Source organism: Leptinotarsa decemlineata, unplaced genomic scaffold, assembly GCF_025532065.1.
Source record: "Leptinotarsa decemlineata unplaced genomic scaffold, Ldec_3_MD MMD2_tig00026375_RagTag_RagTag, whole genome shotgun sequence".
Lineage (NCBI taxonomy): Eukaryota > Metazoa > Arthropoda > Insecta > Coleoptera > Chrysomelidae > Leptinotarsa > Leptinotarsa decemlineata.
This window is the reverse complement of record NW_027412711.1, coordinates 729,566-747,031: the sequence shown is the minus strand read 5'-3', so window position 1 is coordinate 747,031 and position 17,466 is coordinate 729,566. Positions and strand designations below refer to the sequence as shown.

At 33.0% G+C, this 17,466-nt stretch overlaps 1 protein-coding gene and 1 long non-coding RNA gene across 5 annotated transcripts in view; both read left to right on the top strand.

The window, feature by feature from the left end:
• Nucleotides 1-4,747, top strand: part of LOC111506616 (uncharacterized) — a 30,999-nt gene extending 26,252 nt beyond the window's left edge. For both annotated transcript variants that reach the window (XR_012468119.1, XR_012468118.1), the window contains one exon: nt 34-4,747. This is a non-coding gene — a long non-coding RNA (uncharacterized lncRNA). The remainder of the gene's footprint in view (nt 1-33) is intronic.
• Nucleotides 1-17,466, top strand: part of dally (division abnormally delayed protein) — a 670,712-nt gene that overhangs the window by 571,419 nt on the left and 81,827 nt on the right. The window lies entirely within an intron of this gene.

Genomic DNA, 17,466 nt, shown 5'->3' with positions numbered 1-17,466 from the left:
TGAATTGTATACTAATTTATCATTTTCTTTCAGCTTTATACGAAATAATGATGGTCCCAGTCAAATATCATGCTATGCATTCCGAAAGTTTATTATATAATGTCGATACGAATACTGTTGAACAATTTAATTCCATCATTTGTAAACACATAGGTGGAAAACGGATCAATTATTGTTCAAGATGATTCTTTCAAGCAAGATGTGAAGCTTCTGCTGTGGAATGGAATATAAAACATTTTGTGTCCATTTTATCTCAATCGCTAACAGGTAGAATGCCTGCACTATTAAAATAAATTGAGGAGAGATACACACGTCGTCGCAAAATTTGAGTTAAAAAGAGGGCCAGGCAAAAAATGGTGAATGTTGCAAAAAACCAGATTCAGTACGGAACTGAAATCTCTTCGAAACAAGCCGAGATACGTGGATATTCATCAGTCTCCTATCAAGGTTATTTCACAAGTGATTGATCCACCTTCTTCTTTTTCAGTGCAGTCAATGGACAATGGACCCAAATATGAGATGCAGTCCTCGTAGTTCTGATTCCCTTTCAGTGGAAGAGCTTCATGAAGCAAGAGCCGAATCGATCCCTCTACGAAACCCTTCTTCACAGCTTGAGAAATGGTTCTTATGGAGATTCTGTGAAACTTGTTCTTCCTTACGAATCAGTAGAGTTATCCTGAAAATCTAAAGAAGAACATTGGATTGGATGATTTAGGAAACATTTGCTACATGAGTAGCATTTTACAAGTGTTGTTCATGACGAAGAATTTCAACAACGAGGTTTTAATGATGAACGAGAAGGGGAATATTTCCTACTTATTCATCAAACTCAAACACCTGTTCATGCAGCTGCAGTTTCGTAAGAATGTATCATCTTTCCCTCCAACCGATTTCCTGGAGTCTTTGAAGTCCACTAGATACTCGTTAAGACAACAAGAGGATTGTTCCGAATTCTTGGGGTTCTTGTTGAATACTCTTCGTGAGCAAAACAATAGCAAAATCAATACTCCTGACCGCTCCGGATTGAATGATTCCGTACAGTCTATCTCGTCTTGTGTTTATAAATATTTTTCTGGAAAATTCATTACTTGTTTACTTTGTAGTAAATGTTCAAGAGGTAGCAAAAACTTACGTGAATATCTGAAACTTCATCTAGCGTTTCCTAATATGACTAATATCCAGTCCGTGCAAAGCTTATTGTTAAATCATCTGAAAATGAAATTTTCAACAGGTGATGATGGACTGTATTGCCAAACATGCGCCAAACTAACTGACTGATATAAGGAAACAAGTATAGCTGAGGCACCAGTCAATCTAATAATAACACTGATAATATTCAAACAAGACTCAACCTCTGACGGAAGCAAAAAACTCTTTCGAAGGTTCGAAATAGATGACCATTTCAATCTAGCAGACCAGTGTTATAATATTCATGCAGCCATTGTTCACTGTGGTTCTGACGTTGAATTTGGTCATTATTGCGTCTTGGTCGTAGACGAAACGGGCTGGTTTAAGTTTGACGATAGTCGTTTCACGAAGTGTTCTGGCGATGCATTGAATCTATTGGAGCCTCTGGAGACACCCTACATTTTGTTTTATGAGAGAGAGAGGAGATTGACAGTTCAAGATCTTCAGATGATGTGGTGTCGTAGGTTTTTTCGGGTTTTCCTGCAGCTGAAAAAGCAAATGTGCCACTGGAATCAATGAAGTCGCCCGAGCGCCAATTAATTTTTATTGTTGTTTTCATGTTTATCTTCGAAGATAAAGTTCAATAATTGATTGTTTTACTGCAAATAAATTGTTTTGATAATATAACTTTTTTATTTCTATTTTTAAACTCCCCAAGTTGTGACAAAGAGAAATATTTTGCATTTTTGTTTCTTTGTGTATTTGCACGTAGTTCACTTTGGGTTTCAAGTAATACACACACTTTTATTAGGAAAAAAATGTACTGAGAAATAAACAATGAATATGTTTTTCGCTTACCTCTATCGGAAGTATACATTTCCTGACCTCATTGTAGGAAGCAAAGTCGTACTTTTCCTCCCTAAAGTAAAAGTGACGTATGGTACGTCATTTTTGAAATAACTTATTGACATTGACAATCTAAACTACTTATATTCTATTATGTAAGTATAAATTTTACCGATCATTTATAGAACACCCAGTATTTTGCAAAATGATAGAAATCAGTGGAAGGTGAAGTATTTTCAAAAAGTAAATACCTATATTCAGAAAATGAGTCAGATGTCACTAGACCTATAGCAATACGATATGACAATAATTTCGCAATCTCTCGTTAGCGCAGCAGTTTGATGCAAGTCAAGTGAATACGAGACAGACCTAGATTCTAAACGAAAAATTGAGTATATAGTTTAAAATGAAAAACTCACAGAATAACCTAGATCAAACAATAAATAATTGTTTTTCTTTTTTTTTGTGTGTGTATAAAAGAATTTGTTTGAAAATGTTTTTTTATTATTTTTATTTTCAACTTTTTATTTCTCTTGTTATTGACAACTACAAATAACATTTTTTTCCCGTTTATTTCGCCTCCATCTTAATTTTTTAAAAAAAAAATCTAAATCGCCTACCTTGAAAACCACCAGATTCCAATTTTGAATAAATCGGGCGATAATCACAAAACTCGTCCACCATTCTGGAGCCACCACGTTGAATTTCCCAATTTTGACATGAGAATCATAATCTCCGACCCCAAAAACCCCTAGATACCAAATTTGATTTGAATCGGACTATAATCAAAAAACTCGTTTGCCATATGAAGTCTCCATTTTGTTTTTTATATTAACAAAAATTTCATAATACATTGTCACCGGGATTATGTACACCTGCAAAATTTCAAATCAATCGGATGATTAGAACTGGGTCAAATTCAATTTGAAATATTTCTTACATTGTTGGTAAGTTTGTTACCTGCAAATGAACCTAATCCTGAAAGCTTATAAATAAAAGCTTGTCTAAATATACGTTATGTGCTCTAACCCTTAATTATAATTTTGACCACTTCCTGTGAAATATCCAGTACTAAATATTTGTTCCCAAGAATTTCGGAATATCCCATTTACATTTTATTGAAGAAATAATAAAATATGTATTCGCACGCCGCTGTTCTAGGGGCGTGGCTACTACCGCAAACTTTCTCTGATTATTCTACCGCGCCTGAATTCAGACAACTAGCGATGATCTGATGTGAATAAGTTGCCTAACTAGTGGCGTTTGTATAAATTTAATTTTGCAAAATATGATCTTATCATTATTTTTTTTTTTGGAAACTGAGTGCCTTATTGTAAGCTACATAGGCATTGAAAGGTTCGAACGAAGACATATTTGAATTTTTAGTAAGCATTATCCTATGCAGAAGTTCAATAAAACTCCTTCAAACAAGACATTTCACACAATAATATTTGGAAAAATATTTTATTTTATCAAAAAATCTCTTCGTCCAAACTTTCCATGCCCTTTTCTGAATATAACGAAATGAGCAGAAATCCTGTCATTACACATTTTGATAAAGCGAACGTGTCTGTAGACATACCCGGCAAAACCGGGCCTCTCACTTCAGTTCTTCCCGATTTCACTGAGAATATCACTAATTTGATGAGCATCAAATAAATAATGTTTGCTGTGATAGTCGCTCCAATGGAGGCAATATTTACTTGTCATTATGCTCCATAGCTTATTCTCGATAAATTATTTAATACTTGAAGCACCTAGCACTAAAACTTTGGTGATATCAAACTCCAGTGAAGTTTTCATTTCTAGAATTTGCCCCGCCTCCCATTGCAGCTCTCGCAGTAGTCTGTGTAAACTGTAAATTAAGTCCTTTTGCTAGAATTATTCATAGTACATAACGTACGTAACGAGAGTAGTGTTTCCGTTTGAGCGATTATCAGGGTAGCAATAAAATATTATTTACAGCTGCCGCTGAGAAGCCCCTCTCTCAAGATGTGCAGTAGATGTGTAGAAATCTGTTATCAGTCTGTTAGATTATTCGATCCGTAAACGTAAAGTTGCAAACAAAAGTTTCTATTCCTTTTTTCCTAATACTTTCTTTGTTCCGACCCAAACTTTACGCAGATACGATTTCTCCCACCTGCCATGACTCAGTCCGGTAGCTGTACCTTGGTAAGTATTGGTTTGTTCATACCTGAACATACAAACATAATACTTCAACTGTACACAGAAGCCTCTTAGTATGCAGGGTTTGGGTACGCCAAGTAATTCTTTCAATCACAATAACATACCTAAAATAAAATATGCGGGTGCAGGATCCCATGAAATTCACAGTTCTTTGAAAACCCAAAGCAATCTTCTATCATTCGATACTCTCAGATTTCAGTACCACACTCCTGGAAAAAATACTGCCAGATTTCTTCAACACTTGAAAAAATTAACCCCAAGAACGAGAACGAATATTAAACAAATGAAACGCGCTGCGCCCTCCATTTCCCTCCTGCCTAACCTTAAGATGGGAAGGGATCTTTAGCAGTACCTATCGTATCTACCACCTTTATGTGCTGCAGTGATTCCCAAGAAATGGCGCGGTGAGTAAAATTGCCTTTAGTTGAATACTTGAGAAATTCCTTTGGAGAAGACATTGCTGACGTGAATTTAGCGAAATAAACTACGGATCCGTTAAAACGGGTTTCCTTGTTCACTATCTGTTTGTTTGTCAATTGGATATATTGATTTTTCTGATTGATTCGGCCGTTACTTGATGAAGATCCATAGTAATTTCAGAAACTACACCTCACGATTTGATCTCCACAAACTTTATTTGAAAAAATATAATCACAACATGTTTCGCTAGCACTGTGCTAGTGATTATACTTTTTCAAATAAAGTTTGTGGAGATCGAATCGTGAGGTGTAGTTTCTGAAAAAAAGGGATATATTGATGTTGTCTTCGAAGGGACTTTTACATACGACGCTCGACATAGTCAAGGGAGTGTTTTGAGTCTGACTTACGTCACAACAACATCACAACGACGCAGACAAGGTATTTTTGAGGTAGTGTTTTGGGTGGAGATAATTTTGAGGGTAGATAAAGGTCGTTTCAAAGTTGAAAGTGAGAAGGGGTAGGTTCCGAAATCGGCTCAAACCAACCACTGATAGGACCAGTGAAATAGTACTTTTGGCGTATATGTCAGTGGTTCCTCATTTTCACAGATATTTTGCTGATATTCTACTACAAAGAAGAAAAATCAAATGAAATATAAAATGGAAAAATGTGCCAATGAAAATAGAATGGCGATGGAAATCTAAAAAAGAAATATCGTTGAGGACTGAAAATGAGAACTTTTTTGGAAAAAATGGGCCATACGTGAAATGATAAATGTATGTGAAATTAAGACTGACCGACCTCTGGAACGTAAATTCACCATCTCGAGGAATGAAATGATTTCCAATCTTGTTTCACTACTCACTCAGCGTCTTCAAGTATTTCATTTGGAATGTAACTTTTCATACGAACGAGTTTATTTGTAGTTTCTGAGGAATGCGGAATACTGTTCAGAACATCGCATTCAAGTAAACCCGCATGAAATTGTCAACATCCGGAAAACAGGGGGTGGTTTAGCTTTGATAATTTTTCTGTCTCTGACAAAATGAGCGCAGTAGTGACCTATTGGAATTTATGGTTGGAATTTAATATGCTACATGGATAACTTTCGACCTTAGCAATTTTGATCGAGAAACTGCAGAAGTAAAATATGAATTAGTTGAGTTTCACGAGTAGAAATTTGAGAGATTTTTTTTGTGTTCCAGACGATAAATTTTCATGACATTCTCTCCGCCCCTCGACCCCCTTGGCACGTGCTTCTAATTAAAAAAAGTTCAAAGTTATGAGAATCGAACCCAGGACGTCGGCGTGGTAGACGTTGTCCTTAGCCTCAACACTAATGTAAGATATTGGATATGATTGCAAATGATGGATATTTATAGCGTATGTTTTTGTCGGGAACGAAATTGACTCATTCATTATACTTGACCGCATTTTTTTTATTTCCGTAGAATGTTAAAGAAATTGTCACGTCATTATCGTGTTGAAGATAGAAAAATATATTTAGATTTGGGAAAGAATTAATCTTTCAAATAAATCATATAAAGGTGTGTATGTGTGTGAGAGCGAGAGACACGTGTGACGTAATCGACGCGAAGAGAGATGGAGATGTTATCGACGTTTTACGTTGCTAGAGCGATTTTGGTGTTGCTGGTTGTAAAATGAATCGTTGTTTATGAGGTTATGTAGCGTTTCCGGTTTCAAAATCAAGCGTGAAGGGTAAGGAATACGACTCGATGAAAATTGGAAGCGCAAAAGTGATATATTTTATAATAATGAATCAGATTTGCGATCCTCAATGTATACGAGGTGTCTTAAAATACATCATCAAAGAAAAAACATGGCGTCAAAGTGTACAGGGTGCGTCAAAATACATTATTTAAGAAAAAACATGTCGATTTAACAGAAGTCTAGCGTTCCAACATGTTATAAGGACACTAAGTCGCATCTTTGATAACCAAGTTAGCATCATAAGGAAAAAGAGGACACCCAAAAGTGTCGAGGGGTTACGCGTTGTGGACTCAACGTGGGGGCAATGGGGGAGCGAAGTCTTCGATAGTAACATTTCAAAATACGTTGATTCGCATACGTTTCGACCGTGCCTTTATTCTTTATCATTTCGTCGTCATTGTTAGAGTACTAAGGGGGCCGAGGAGCGGAGTTCCACGCTTGAATCGCTACGATACTCATTCCATCATACATTCCATCAAACGTGTGACGATAACGTCACACGTTTCTCTCTTCCAGTTACTGAAGTTTCTCTCTGAAACACCTACCAGCGGCGCACGACCTTGAAGTGCGCCAGATCTCGTTTTGTTCATCTACTCATTTCACGCGTTAAGTAGTGTGATTTTAAATTAATTTTTTTCTGGTGTACTCTTCAAACGAATCAATCTTCATAGAGTATGCAATAAACTCTCTACATAGTGAAATACTGTTGAAATACTGTTTCGACTCTACTTCAGAATTTGATTTTGATTCTAGCTAGAGTTCAATATCAACTTAAGATATGGACGTGTTCAATTCAGTCAATCTATTGAAAACACTTTCCCAACACAAAAATACGGTCTCCCGATGCGCGTTTCGCTAACCAAGTTAGCATCCTAGTTCTCGGGAGATCATGACTGACTAGGTATGGACACTTTTTCTTATTTGTTATATTTTGCATTTCTCTCATTATTTTTCATCTTAATTATCAATTTTATTGATAATAGTTACCTACATACTTTCATTTAGTTAGTTTTAGGTCACATAATCTGTGTTAGAAATTATCGTTATTATATTATTTCAATTTCTCACTCATTGTTCATTTTTTCGCATTTTTTATATTATTTTCTTTCTTTCAACTAGCTCTCTCGATTATTTTGTCTTGATTTCCATTGACCATTGACATTGATCATGAAGAAAGCCGTAAACCACCATATCCCCAAATATTTTAAGGCTTCAACATTTCGAGCGATCATCAATATGGCTTCCGGAAACAAAGATCAACAGGCGACCTTCTATCATATGTCACGTATATTTGGAATAACGCAATCGAGAAACATGGATAGTCAAGAGCTGTTGCTGTTGCCGTCGATGGATATCTCACAAATACTTTTACCATCAATGCTGGTAGTTTCCAGGGATCCATATTCTCCAACCCTCTTTTAATTGTATATCAACGACTCATTGGAAAAAAAACAAGAATCCAAAATATTGCTTTGTCGACGACAGCACACTTGTTTCGTCATTCCATTTGATTGCAGGTAACCGGCAGTAGTAGGCAGCATATCTTGATGAGGATCTAGAGTTGATTTCGAATAGAAGTAAGTAACTAGGTTCAATTCAATTCCACAAAAACCCAGGCATCCGTTTTTTCCAAAAACATAAATGTCTCCGAACCGTATATAATAATTTCAGGACAGACAATTTCGCTTTCTGCTTCTGCTATTTCATTTAGACGACTGCGTTTATGTGATATAAACTTCCTGAAAACGTTTTACCAAATGAATTTAATCTCCAGGCACAGGCACCGGTCTTAGAGCAGCTTGAGGGATCTCCAGTAGTACTTGTGTTTGGTCCTTAAAAAAACTACGTGATAATTCTAGTTACATATGGGAGTCGGGAAAAACATTCAATATTTTTTTTTGTTGACTGTCAGACGATTACTCAGATGAATTTTATATTGCGGAGTGAACTTTCCAGCTTGTGTTCTTAAGCACATTTGCTCATATTGATTTGTTAAACTTTTTTTACTGTGAAGTCATCTTCAAAGTGCAATGAAAATGCTCTGAACAGGAATTCAGAGTCTATACTTTGGAATACAATAATTTCGGTCGGTAGCCAGTCGGTTCGACGTGGGTGCTTTGTTTACTCACTCAAATGGGACGCCGTGTTGGTCGATGGTTCAAGCCCCAGGCTGAACGATCGATTTTCACTCGCTATCGTCCAACCCGTGTTAGGAATCACACGTTTAAAGGTAAGACCTCGTTAGTCGTTAGCTCGCACAAGTTTAGACTTCTGAGGGTTGTCATTCGTAGTGTTGCGACAGCTGGTTAACGGAAAAACAGATTTCAAACAGATTTTTTGGAATACAATTTATTTTCTTATTTTTTCAAGGATCGTCAACGGCATTGATTACGTTTAGATTACTTTGGTTCATAGATTTCATAAACCGTCAAGATTTTATCACTACACTCCCCTTCTCGACAATCCAGAATGAGTTGAAGATTGAGTTACCGGCGCGGCGTCACTAATATCAGAGACCATCAAATTAACTTTTCCAACCTCGGCTCGAATCGGACGACAAAACAAAGCTACCTTTCGACGACCAGAAACACGGATTTCTATGAATCCTCGCTGTAAATCTCCTGGTGGATTTACAAAAGCAATTACAAGCCACTGCAGCTTGATGGAGCGATTGAAGCAACTAACAACACCTAGCTGGAATAGAAAAGCAGTTAGTAGTATTTCACGAAAGTTATTTTCACCAGAGATAATCGAATAGACTTTGAAAAATGTGGAAAATTTCTTCATCGATGCTATCTAGCCATTTTTTTCAAATAGCTTGTTGTTAAATTTTGATACTGTTTTGGATCTTCTGAGCAGACTGTATGGATGAATTAATTTGTGTACAAGAAATTACTAATCGGAACTTTGATTAGATAGATGACTTTTGCCCTTCCAAATTTTTCATTTTAAGGATGAGACAAAAGTTGAGGTTGGAAAAATGGAACGAAGATTGTGTTTTCTAATGAGTACTTCAAATATTCACAACATTGATTTTATATAACGGATTATGGTTGAAATTTGAAAGAAACGAAAGGTTCGCCAGTTCTCAGATAAAAACACGTTCATCAATCTAAAAATGCACTTTTCCTTTCTCCATAGCTCAGTTTTCCACTGTATATTTCCAATTTAATTTTTTTTTGGATATATCTTGTATAACTTTCAATTATCCATTTTGTTTCTCAACAGAAATTAACTTAAATTCGTTCTGATTGGGAAAAAAAAAGGTGAGGAGTATGTTGTGAAATGTATATCAATAAATTATTTGAAATTAATTTTGTTTTGTCCTCTTGACAAGACGAATCCTGTGTCAAATTGAATTGGTTTATTCTTGTCGGAAACCCTTAAGGCCGTGACTTGCTTCAACGGGAAACAGTTTGAACTTATAAAAGCAGGGAGGATCGATTTTTAACTCATTTTGCTAATGACTATAATAGGGAATGTTCCTCCTGACGAAAATCAAGTAGTTTTCATAAAAGAGCTCTAAAATAACGCATTTTAAAGTTATCATTTCAACCTTCTTTTTTTTTATTATTTAAATACTTAAAAAAGAGGAATGAAATAATGCATTCAATATTTAAAGGGATTCGTTTCTATTTCACCATTTGGCAACATCGGTTATAGCTAATAAAGGACAATGAATCTGTTACCTGTATGAGACAAATAAAGATGACATATTCCAGAGGCGTGCTGTTCTGTTTACTTATGTTCCGAGTTCCGAGACATTTTGTGATATATGACATTTTGTGCACCTAACCTATCTTCCTCCTATATAAGTAAATAATAAAAAAACTGTTGCTTATGTGATTTGTGGAGGTGGTATTGAACTATAATTTATATTTTGCCTTTATTGTTGATTTATAAAGATAATTTTCCTTTTTTAAAGTAGAATATCTCTAGGTACGTATAAATTATTTCAACTTGATATAGGCGCTGTTGCCAATATGTGAATTAGGAACAAATCCCTATAAAAATTAAAACCCAACATTTGAAACATCAATTTGAACATTTTTTGAAATTAATTTGAAAAACTCATGAATTAAACTCAACTTTATTTTGTTCAAACTTGCATTTGCTGTAATAACCCAAATTGAGGAACATTCTCCATTGTATGGTTGTATATATCTTACTCTGATAGTGATCTAGTTATGTCTTTTTTACAGTTCATTTTAAAATGAATATTAATAATGTTAATGTCGGGAAGAAGGAAGGAAGCAATATGGGATCATTTTATGGAAAAAGCTGCAATAGGAAAATGTGAATACAGAACAATATGCAAACAAGTAAAGAATGTAAATGTAAAGATAAATCTAAAGAATTCAAAGAATAGCTAACAAGTTCGAGATTAAGATATTGTATGAGGATTTTTTTCGCGTCGAACTGAAGTGTTCATTGCTCAAAAGAAGGTTTCTTTTGTAGCGAATGTTTTCATACTGTTGAAGAATTTATGAACATTTATTCAAATCAATGAAAAAATTTTTAAAAATCATTCAAATTAGGTGATCAGGTTAACTTTGCCTGATATATAGGTATCCCAAATGACAATCCACATAATCAGTACATAAGATTGAGTTACCGGCGCGGCGTCACTCATAGCAGAGTGCAAACCGCTGAAGCTTAATAGCGATTAAAGCTGGAAAGCAGTTAGTCGTATTTCACGAAAGTTATTTCCACCAGAGATAATCGTCTATATATATTGTTATAAAATGACTCCATAACAACAGTGGATAGAGATATTCACAACATCTCAGGAAAATTCTTATAAAGAAGTACAGTTAGATCACCCTGTACATCTCTAGAAATCCATGAAACAAGAATGAAAGAGCGGAAAATACAAAATTCAATATGTTTGTACCAAAATTTATTGATTTTCATAAAATAAACAACCGGCAGAGGTTGTAAATTAATGTCAAATGATATCTGTTGAATAAAATTGGAAGAGACATCGTAAACTTGTTGTAAATAGTTAGAAATGATGAAAAGTTTGAAATTTATTGTTGTAGCCCATTTCCCTAGTTACGGGCATGAAATGATGCTTACGAAAAATTAATATATTTAGACATAAGTGAGGTTAAACATCTATTTACACGAATGTTAAGAAAATATGTATCTACATTTTGAAGTAAGTAGCAAACTGGTAGAGGAAATAGTTTTTGAGATATAAAAGTTGGAAATTTGAAGTTACAAAAATTTATATATGGTAACTAAGAAAAGTGGAAGATTTTCAACTTTTTCATCAATAAACATTCTTCGCAAGGCGACGAAAATGGACGCCACGCAAAATCATTTTCTCCTAGAATTAAATGAAATTTGATAGAAAAGTTAGTAAAAAAATAAAATAATTATATAGAATAATAATAATTGAATAAAGTTATAACAAAACTAACCTGTATAAGCCAAATCCAATCGAGAAATTCAGTCCGTGGAGAATTTCCAGCACAGCAGAGAAGTATCCGGTGAATATGAAAATTTGGTAAATTTTCGTTATGTGGACACCCGGCGATTTTGAAAAAATTTTAGACTGTACTTACGTATTTTGGTGCGTAGATTACGAATCCGAAAGAAAAAAGCGGTGCTCTTCCTTATTTAAAAAGTTACGGCCCTTCAAAGTTCAGAAAAGGGCAACTTTTCAGCCTTCTTTTTCACTAAATAAACTATTTAAAAACACAAGCATTTATTCACTAGGTCACCTTTACACCTTATTCCTCCTTCTTTAACACTTTTCACTTCAATAATCAATATTTTTCTTATAAAAAACTTAATTTGAAAACGAATGCTTCTCCTGGTGACATTATTCTATTTTTAGGTTAGTTACTAGTGACATTTCAGAAAAAAGCGGTTGGTATTTGCCGTCGCCTACTATTTCAAATTCGTAATACACCACCAAAAACCAATTTACGATCTGAAGAATAAAGGTAAAAAACATTTGAATTACTTCAGGAATATGGACTGCATCAGTCGTACCAACCATATCATTAACCTTAAAAACGTAAAATACAGTGATATGTAACCAAAAAGCAGCTCCGTACATTTTTTAACATTTTCATAAGAAAAATGTTGATTATTGAAGTGAAAAGTGTTAAAGAAGGAGGAATAAGGTGTAAAGGTGACCTAGTGAATAAATGCTTGTGTTTTTGAATAGTTTATTTAGTGAAAAAGAAGGCTGAAAAGTTGCCCTTTTCTGAACTTTGAAGGGCCGTAACTTTTTAAATAAGGGAGAGCGCCACTTTTTTCTTTCGGATTCGTAATCTACGCATCAAAATACGTAAGTACAGTCAAAAATTTTTTCAAAATCGCCGGGTGTCCACATAACGAAAATTTACCAATATATGCATATATATATAAATAAATAATTTGTCCAAGAACAAAGACCGGTCAATTGAATAAAAAAATTAAATCCAAGAATTTTCATTGAGTATAAAATTGCAGAGTGTCTAGAAGATTAACTGACATTTCATAAACTGTGAGTGCGTTCCGTAATTCACGTTACTTAGTTCAGTATAGCATAGACCATTTTAGAGTTATTTGCTGTTCTCATTAGTTAACTTATATTTAGAAGTTAGTTTTTACATTTTATTACACTGTTTTACATTTTCATATATTCAGTTGTGTCTTTCCCAAATGTATTTACAAGTACACCTGATATTCAGATTAGTTTTGGGTAAGTAACATTTGTATTTGAGCCTGAATCCACCTGAGGTGTTGAGAAAAATCTTTATACATTGTTATAAGGATTTCAACTCAACATAAGAGTCTAGCCGAAGCAAAATTATTATTTCATTGAAGAAAAAACAACAATAAAACCAATAATAAGTATAACAGTCTAACTAAATCAATATTTTCATTTCATTAATAATAAAAACAATAATAATAACTATAAGTTAATTACAAAACCCACTTCACTTTTATAATAAATTGTCGCCCAATGCAGAGCTCAATTGTACAACTCAATTGTACAGCTCAATTGTACCGCTCAATTATTAAACTAAATTGAAAAATCTAAATAATCTAAATTTTAAATGAATTCACTAAAAAAAAAAATTAAAATGGATACAAGAAGAACTAAGAAGAGTCAACAGCGTGAACAGACAACTGAAGAAAATGTAGAAGAAACGCAGCAGATAGGAGACACCAGAACAGAAAAGCCAGCAATGAGGAAAGAATGAGGAATTAAGAAACAAAAAGCATGAAAGAAGATATGTAAAGACTGGAAAGAGTAAGACAAGATATGGAAAAATTGGAAATAATGAGACATGAAGAGACAGATAGCAGGAATGAAGATATGAAGAAGGTGTATGAAAAATTAGATGAACAGAAAAATAATGTAAAGAAATTAAAAAAAGAAATTGAAATAAATCATAATAATCTGAAACAAATGTTAGCAGAATATAAAAAGATCATAGAAGAAAAGGTGGAAAAAATTTCACAGAAGGTGAAAGATCATAGAAAAGAAAGTGAAGAACAAATTCACCAAGTACATGGGAGTAATAATAAAGTAGAAGAAGGGTTAGTGCAGGAAGGGCAGAAAATTAAAAGTTGAATAAAACATTTGACAGGGAAAATAAATTAACCAGAGATAAACTTAGAAAACATAAGAATAATATTAATGAAAAAGTAAAAGACATTAATAATAAAATAAAACAAACTGAGAGAAACATAATTAACAGAGAAGAATCAGTAAGATCAATAGTAGCATTTCATAGAGAATAAATTTCCCTTTCAGATAAATCTTAGATCAAGTTCGTATCTATTGTTTATTACCTATTACATGCTTTTGTTTATAAGAATTCGGTATTTTTTTACTTTTTCGTATCTTTTGTGATCTGTAACTTGTTGAATTATACAGATACAGCAATAAACTTGAGAACAATTTTGTTAAGGGATAAATTGTCTAACAAATTACTAATTAATCATACTTTTATTGCTAATTGTTTAAATTATATATCTGTTTTTTCTTGATCCTCATGACACTACGATTGAATTTTCGTAAATTTGTATTTTTTCGCAGTAGTATTTTATCACCTAGTGACAAATATATAGCTATGTGGAAGCCAAAAATTTCAAAAACACCGTATGTAATTTACGAAGCTGACAAAAATTCCAAATTTAAGAATTTATTATTATTTAGCCATGCTTTCACTGGGTGTGATACAGTAAGTTCCAAATTTAGAAAAGGGAAACACGGCTTACTAAAATGCATCCAGAAAGACCCAACTTCAAAACTGAAAGTAGAAAAGTTTTATAGCCCTCAATCGTCAGTCAGCAAGATAAAAGAAGCTGGAGAGCGAGTTATGATGAAATTATTTGCAGCTAAAGAAGATACGATTAACCAGTGCAGAATCGAACGCTTCTCGACTGGTGTCACAAAGTCTACCGCAGTAAATTTGGCAACTTTACCACCAACAGCTTCTGCTACGCATTAACATTCTTTAAGAGCTTATTATCAAGTGCAGACATGGCTTGGTAATTTCAAAAATCCTGAAGACTGGGGATGGCAAAAAACGGAAACTCTTTTTTTACCGATTAAAACAACAGAACTTTTGGCACCAATAGATTTATTAAAACTAGTACACTGCCGTTGCTCAACTTCAAATTGCAGCAATACTTGTAGTTGCAAAAAAGCTGGGATGAAGTGTACTAGAGCATGTAAGGAATGTAAAGGCGAGAGCTGTTCAAATCCTACTGACCTTATTGAACTTAATGGAAACGCCAATGAAGATGAAGAAGACGATGAAGATGAAGGTTTTGATTATATATTTCGGAAATAAAGTTAGAAAAGCGAAATACAAAACGATTAGCTTATGAAAGATTCAAACGATAAATCTTTGGATTTAAGGATACTGATTCAGAAGACGAAGAAGAAGATCAAATGAAAGAATATTATGCTGTCGAAGAAACGGTAGAAGACTCTCCAACTTCCAACGTTAACGAGCCAAGTTGTTCCCGAATTTCTCCCTTTAAAAAAAGAAGAAAATGTCAAATATAAACGAAAACCGTAAAGAACAATCGCAATACTGTAAAAGATGAAAATAAATAAAAGAAATATACGAATTAATTTTATTACTATTCAAGAACTTTAAGTCATTATTATAAATATCTTATATGCTTTGACAAAAAAAAATTATTTTCTTACGAAAGAAATTTCGAAAAAAAATTTAAAAAATTAAGTAGAATCTCGACGAGAAGTCTATTGAACTGTTGAGTATATAACGGGAACAGTTTTAAATAAAATATACAAACAAAATTTTGATGTATAATATTATAACATTTATGTTCAACGGAGCTCCAGTCAACTGAACACAGAAACAGTAAGTATATTGTTTAAACAATTAGCAATAAGAGTATGGTTGATCAGTAATTTGTCAGGCAATTCATCCCTTGAAAAATTTTCAAATTCATTACTGTATCTGCATAATTTAACAAGTTAAAGATCACAAAAGATACGAAAAAGTCAAAAAAATACCGAATTTTTATAAACAAATGCATGTAATAGGTAATAAACAATAGATACGAACTTGATCTTAGATTTATCTGAAAGAAATATTATCACCACAAATAAATTAATAGGAATTGCCATTGATTTTATTAGTGAACTCATATCAACCACAAATAAGAAATAAACATATTCTTCTAATCGTAGACATCTTCACAAAATTTATAAAATTATATCCTTGTAAGTGAACTAATGTACAAGTAATAACTAATTGTCTTCAACAATATTTCAATGAAGTAGGTAAACCTCAGAAATGTATTTTGGATAATGCTACATATTTTCAAAATCATGAATTTAAACATTTTTGGCATAAAAATGAAATAAAATTTATATTCACCAGCATAAGACATTCGGAATCAAATCCATCTGAGTGATATATTCAAGAGGTGATCAAATTTCTCCGAATATAGTCAAGAGAAGATCATCAAAATTGGGACAATAATTTACCAGAGGTAGGAAAATATCTCAATCAATTGTCACACACGGTTACAGAAATCAGTCCATATTTTTTAATGATGGGACAACATCCTCCCAGAAAATGGTTGAGAGAAAAAAATAAAACATTTTATGACATTTTAACAGAAGTAGGGATGAAACAAAATAAAAGTGGTAGGAGATATTCAAAAACAATAAATAATAAGAAAATACATAAAAATATATAATTTGAAAAATGTCAATTAGTGTTAATAAGAGCTAATAGAGTAACTATTGAAAACATGAATGTGCAAAGTTACTTCCAATATTTGAAGGACCATATGAAATTGAAAGTGAAAATAATGTGAATAGTTACAAATTAAAATATATAAATGATGAAAGAATCAGAGGAATTTTTAATATTCATGATATTTATTTATATAAACAACGATAAAAATATTTTATAATAATAATTGGAAGTATGAGATATATTTTTGTTTATAAAAAAATATATCTAATACTTGAGGTATTTGTTATAAAAAGACTCAATAACAACAATGGATGAAGATATTAACAACATCTCAGAAAAATTCAGATAAAGAAGTACAGTGAGGTCACCCTGAACATGTTTAGAAATCTACAGACTTGACAGGAAACAAGAACAAAAGAGTGGGAAATTCAATTCCAAAATGTGTGTACCAAAATTTATTAATTTTCATGAAACAGACAGCTGACAGAGGTTGTAAATTAATGTCAAATGAAAACAAAATTATATCTGTTCAATGAAATTGGAAAAGAACATCATAAACTTGTTGTAAATATTAAAAAATGATGAAAAGTTTGAATTTTATTGTTGAAAACCATTTCCCTAGTTACGGACATCAGATGATGATACAGACATAAGTGAGGTTAACCATCTATTCAAATAATTGTTAAGTAAAGATGTATTTAAATTTAGGAACAAGTAGCAAAACTGTAGAACAAATAATTTTTGTGATATTGAAGTTAGGAAAATTTATAGTTGGTAACTAAGGAAGGTGGAAGATTTTCAACTTTTTATCAACAAGAGGATTCTTCTCAAGGCAACGAAAGTGAACGACACGCAACATTATTCTCTCCAGAAAATTAAATAAAATTCAATAGAAAAGTTAGAGAATCATATATAATTATATTGAATAATAGTAATTGAATGCATGAATAATAAAAAT